This window comes from Gossypium hirsutum, chromosome A03 (assembly GCF_007990345.1).
Source record: "Gossypium hirsutum isolate 1008001.06 chromosome A03, Gossypium_hirsutum_v2.1, whole genome shotgun sequence".
NCBI classification, from domain to species: domain Eukaryota; kingdom Viridiplantae; phylum Streptophyta; class Magnoliopsida; order Malvales; family Malvaceae; genus Gossypium; species Gossypium hirsutum.
The window spans coordinates 11,798,176-11,804,175 of record NC_053426.1 but is presented as its reverse complement, the minus strand read 5'-3'; the positions used below and the strand labels follow the sequence as shown (position 1 = coordinate 11,804,175).

Below are 6,000 nucleotides of genomic sequence, written 5' to 3'. Positions count from 1 at the left end.
GGATGAGGATCCGAACACTCACTTGGCAAATTTCCCGGAATTCTGCGATACATTTAAAATTAATGGCGTTTCTGATGATGCCATTCATCTTCGGTTATTTCCTTTTTCATTAAGAAACAAAGCTAAACAGTGGTTGAACTCGTTACCACAAGGGTCAATTACTAGGGAATAAATGACCGAAAAATTTCTATTAAAATATTTTCTGCCGGCTAAAACGGCCAAATTACGTAATGATATCTCTTCGTTTGTGCAGATGGACTTAGAAACTCTTTACAATGCATGGGAGAGATACAAGGACTTACTGAAAAGGTGCCCTCACCATGGGTTACTGCTTTGGCTATAGGTTCAAACATTTCATAATGGCCTGAATCCTTCGACTCGACAAATGGTTGATGCAGCTGCTGACAGAACCATCAATAATAAAACATTTGAAAATGCTTATGACTTTATTGAAGAGATGTCACTGAATAACTATCAGTGGCAAGTCATGAGGACTAAGCCAACTAAAATAGCAGACGTTTATAACATCGATTCGGTTACTATGCTGTCAAACCAGGTAGAACTTCTAAGTAAAAAGATTGATGGTTTACTTGGTTCTACTCAGGTACATCCAGTAATGAGGTGCGAGAAGAATGGATGAGGAGCATGCACAGAGTATGAACCCTTCAACCCTAGCATCGAGGAGGAACAAATCCAATATATGGGTAACAATAACTCTAGATCCCAAAATAACCCATATAATAACACTTATAATGCAGGTTGGAGGAACCGTCCCAATTTCTCATGAGGCGGTCAAGGAAACCAAAGACCAAAACATCCTCTCCACCCTATCAACAGAAAAAGAAACCGAACCTTGAAGAGATGCTATCTAAATTTATCTTGGTGTCAAAAACTCATTTCCAGAACACTGAGACAACACTTAAAAATCAACAAGCGTCGATCTAAGGGCTCAAAACTCAGATAGGCCAGCTATCCAAACTAATTTTGGAAAGACCACTAGGAAGTTTACCTAGTAACACCAAATCAAAAGAGCATGTAAAAGTAGTTACACTAAGGAGTTGGAAAGCGTTAGCGGAATCTAAAAAGAAGCTAACACAAGAAGCCGTGATAAACACAAGGGGGGAAGAAAAACCTGAAAATAGTGACAATCCAGTGCCGAAAGTATATAAACCACCAGTTCCATACCCAACAAAATTGAAAAAAGACTGTACTGATGCACAATTTGGTAAGTTTCTTGAACTTTTTAAGCAATTACGTATCAACTTACCTTTTGTTGAGGCCATCTCGCAGATGCCTACATACGCAAAATTTTTGAAGGAGCTTCTAACAAATAAAAGGAAGTTTGAGGACTTATCTACAGTAGAACTCAACGAGGAGTGCTCAGCCATACTCCAAAACAAACTACCAACCAAACTAAAAAATCTAGGAAGTTTTACTATCCCTTGCTTAATTGGTAGTCTGAATGTTGAGAAAGCACTAGCTGATTTAGGTGCTAGCATTAATTTGATGCCATATAAAATGTTCAAACAACTTGGTCTTAGGGAACCTAAACCCACTAGGATGAGTATTCAATTAGCCGATAGATCTGTTAAATATCCTAAGGGCATTATAGAGACGTACTTGTGAAAATAGATAAATTCATATTTCCTGTTGACGTTGTTGTGCTTGACATGGACGAAGATGTGGAAGTGCCCTTAATTTTAGGGCACCCATTTTTAGCCACTATTAGGGCTGTAATCGATGTGGGTGACGGTAAATTGGTACTTAGAGTAGGTGACGAGGAGATTATCTTAAAAATTTATGATGCTATGAGGTTTTCTAGGGAACAGGATGATTCATGTTATTTTATTGACTCTATTGATCATACTACTCAAGACTCTTTTCAGGAAATTATACAGAAAGACACCACGGAACTGTATTTAGCTCAAGAAGAGGAGACAGATGATGAACCTAATGAGCATTCTTCAAGAAAAGTAGAATATGAGGGCATTAAGATAAACGATGAACTTAAGCAAAAACCCTCTATTGAAAAGCCTCCCAAACTGGAACTTAAAAAATTACCAAACCACTTGGAATACGCATTCTTGGAAACAATTCTACATTACCAGTTATTATTGCATCTAACTTGCAACCCAAGGAGAAAGATGAATTAATCCAAGTATTAAAAGAACATAAAAAGTCCATAGCTTGGAAAATTTCTGACATTAAAGGAATCAGCCCTTCTTTTTGCACCCATAAAAGTTTGATGGAAGATGAATACAAACCGTGTGCAAGCCCAAAGACGACTGAACCCCAACATGAAGGAAGTTGTTAAAGCCGAGGTAATTAAACTTCTAGATGCGGGAATTATTTATCCTATTTCTGACAGTTCTTGGGTAAGTCCAGTGCAGGTTGTCCCTAAGAAAGGAGGCATGACGGTTGTGACAACAAGAAGAATGAATTAATCCCAATAAGGACAGTCACAGGATGGAGAGTTTGCATTGACTACAGGAAACTGAATGATGCCACAAGAAAAGATCACTTCCCCTTGCCATTCATTGACCAAATGTTGGAAAGATTATCCGGGCACATGTACTATGCTTTTTAGACGGACTCTCTGGCTACTTCCAAATCCCAATAGCTCTTGAAGATTAAGAAAAAATGACATTCACATGCCCATATGATATGTTTGCTTATCGTAGAATGCCTTTTCGATTATGTAATGCACCGGCAACTTTTCAGCGTTATATGATGGCCATTTTTTACGAACTCGTGTAAGATATCATGGAAGTATTTATGGATGATTTCTCGGTATTCAGTAACTCTTTCCATCTCTACCTTAAAAATTTAAAATGAGTTTTAATAAGATGTGAGGAAACGAACCTTGTGCTTAACTAGGAGAAATGTCACTTCATAGTTCAAGAATGTATTGTATTAGGGCATAAAATTTCTAGTAAAGAGATTGAAGTGGACAAATCTAAAATAGAAACAATCGAAAAATTACCCCCTCCTAGTTCGGTTAAGGCTATTAGAAGCTTTTTAGGACATGCTGGTTTTTATAGAAGATTTATTAAGGATTTTTCTAAAATCGCTAAGCCTTTGACTAAATTGTTAGAAAAAGATATACCTTTTAATTTCAATCAAGAGTGTTTAGAAGCATTTAATACTTTAAAGGATAAATTAATTAATGCTCTAATCATAATTACACCTGATTTGAACTTACCATTTGAATTAATGTGTGATGCGAGTGATTTTGCAGTAGGTGCAGTATTGGGACAGCGAAGAGACAGGCATTTGCAACCTATCTATTATGCTAGCAAAACTTTGACAGCTGCACAAGAGAATTATACTAGTACGGAAAAAGAATTACTAGCTGTGGTTTTTACATTTGATAAATATCGATCATATGTCATATTGTCTAAAGTTGTTGTTTACACTGACCGTTCCGCCTTTCGTTACCTTTTAACTAAAACTGGTGCAAAACCTCGACTCATTCGATGGATTCTCCTATTGCAGAAATTTGACTTGGAAATTCAGGATAAGAAAGGAACTGAAAATCTCGCGACTGATCATCTGTCCAGGCTTGAGAACTCCAATACCAAAGAACTAGATGAAGTTGAAATAAATGATTCGTTTCTTGAAGAACAATTTTTCACTATATCTGACTCTGAGGTACCTTGGTTTGCAGACATCGTGAATTTTTTAGCCTCTAACACAATCCCAAAAAGGTTAATACACCAGCAAAAGAAGAGATTCTTTAAAGATGTGAAAAACTACTTTTGGGACGACCCTTTTCTTTTTCACAGATGTGCAGATCAAGTCATTAGAAGATGCGTTACAAGATCAGAAACATCAAAAATATCAAAACATTGCCACTCAGGGCCAACTGGAGCACACTATAGTGGAACTAAGACAGCAGATAAAATACTTGAATCAGGTTTTTACTGGCCCTCGTTATTCAAAGACGCTAACAGGTACGTTACTTCATGTGACAAATGCCAACGGACAGGTAACATATCTAAACGTGATGAAATGCCTCAAAACTATATGCTTACATGTGAAATATTTGACGTTTGGGGTATCAATTTCATGGGCCCATTCCCAAATTCATTTGGGAATAAATACATCTTAGTAGAAGTTGATTATATGTCCAAATGGGTGGAAACCCAAGCTCTACCTACTAATGATGCTAGAGTGGTAGTACGTTTCCTTAAGAAACTCTTCTCGAGATTCAGAACACCTAGAGCAATTATCAGTGACAGGGGCACTCATTTTTGTAATACCCAATTTGAAAAAAATCTTAAGAAATACGGAGTTCATCATAGAACAGCCACCCCATACCATCCTCAAACTAATGGACAAGTTGAAGTGGCAAACCGAGAAATCCAACGGATCCTTGAAAAAATAGCAGAATCAAATAGAAAAGATTGGGCAATGAAAGTAGATGATGCCTTATAGGCTTACAGAACTACTTTTAAGACCCCCATAGTGATATCACCTTACATACTTGTTTATGGAAAAAGTTGTTATCTACCATTCGAACTAGAGCATAAAGCTTTTTGGGCTATTAAATTTCTAAACCTTGATCCCGAACTTGCAGGAAAAAATAGGTTGATGCAGTTGAACGAACTTCATGAGTGGCGAGCCAATGCATACGAAAACTCACGCCTATACAAGAAAGCAACAAAGTGGCGCCATGACACTCGTTTAAAGCAACGAAAACAATTTGAAGTTGGAGATCTTGTCCTCCTATACAACTCAAGACTCAAATTTTTTCCTGGGAAACTTAAATCACGATGGTCAGGACCTTTCGTATTTCAATTTGTTATTCCATATGGCACAATAGAGGTAAGTCACCCATCACACGGTACTTTCAAAGTAAATGGACATCGTCTCAAACTTTATAATGGTGAGAATTTTAAAGACGATGGAGAGAAGCTACGACTCCACAAACTGCCTTGAATAAACCAACAAAGATATAGTCAAGCTTAAACTATAAACAAGTGCTTCTTGGCCGGCAACCTGAGTACTAACGGTTTTTAAATTATTTAAATTTGAAATTTTAAACATCTAGGTCACTAACAGAGTCTTTGAAGCACAGGTTCCCAACTCCACACGGCCGATCACACGACCGTGCTTAAGGCCGTGTGACAACCACAGACAGAAACACACCGTGTGATACAGCTGTGCGAAAATAGGGTAAAAGTTATCTTTCCCAACATGAGATGCAATAAGTGGCCACGGGCGTACGACCTGGCCGTGGTCAAATCTGCCAAATGAACACAGGCGTGCGACACGCCCGTGTCTATCACCCGTGGACAACACTGTCAAAATAACACGGGCTGCGCAGAGCTACACGACTGTGAGAGAAGCGAACTGCATCACACACGATCATGTAACATGGTCATGTAGCCACGCGGCCTAGACACACGGGCGTGCCTGAAGGCCGTGTGATGATATCTCACTTCGTGACAAACACGGGCGGGACACAATTCACACGGGCGTGTGAACCGGTCGTGTCACTTGAAAAATTATATTATCTATCTTATTTTATTTTTCTTTTATTAATTTTTGAAGATTCTTTTGTTTTTAAACACGGCTTATCTTTATGATTACTATCAAATTATTGCCCCAATTCTCCTTTTGTCCTTTAGAATCATGTTTGTCCTCCAGCTTTATTTCCAACAACTCGCTCCCGCTAGTTCAGGAATTTCATCTATTTTTAACTCAGGAAGTTTCACTTTTCTCCCTATCTTATGAACTTACATTTACATTTGTCAAAATATCTATCTTTGTACATTGAGGACAATGTACATCTTAAGTGTGGGGGGTATTCATTTCATTTTTCAGAAAAATCCCTGAATGACTGCCTTGTTCTCTTGAAAAGCTCTCATATCATAGTTAGGATAAATTTTGATTGATTTATGATTTTGATTGATATATCTTGAATTAAAACATAGGAATTATTGCATTGATTGTTTAACCTTTAAGACATTAGAGAATCAAGCATGATAAGTTGAT

General features: G+C 37.6%; 1 non-coding gene across 1 annotated transcript; it reads right to left on the bottom strand.

Annotated features, from left to right (window-relative positions):
* Positions 1-220: 220 nt before the first annotated feature.
* Positions 221-327, bottom strand: LOC121227172 (small nucleolar RNA R71). The gene has a single exon (XR_005924816.1). It is a non-coding gene; the product is annotated as a small nucleolar RNA R71 (small nucleolar RNA).
* Positions 328-6,000: the final 5,673 nt, after the last annotated feature.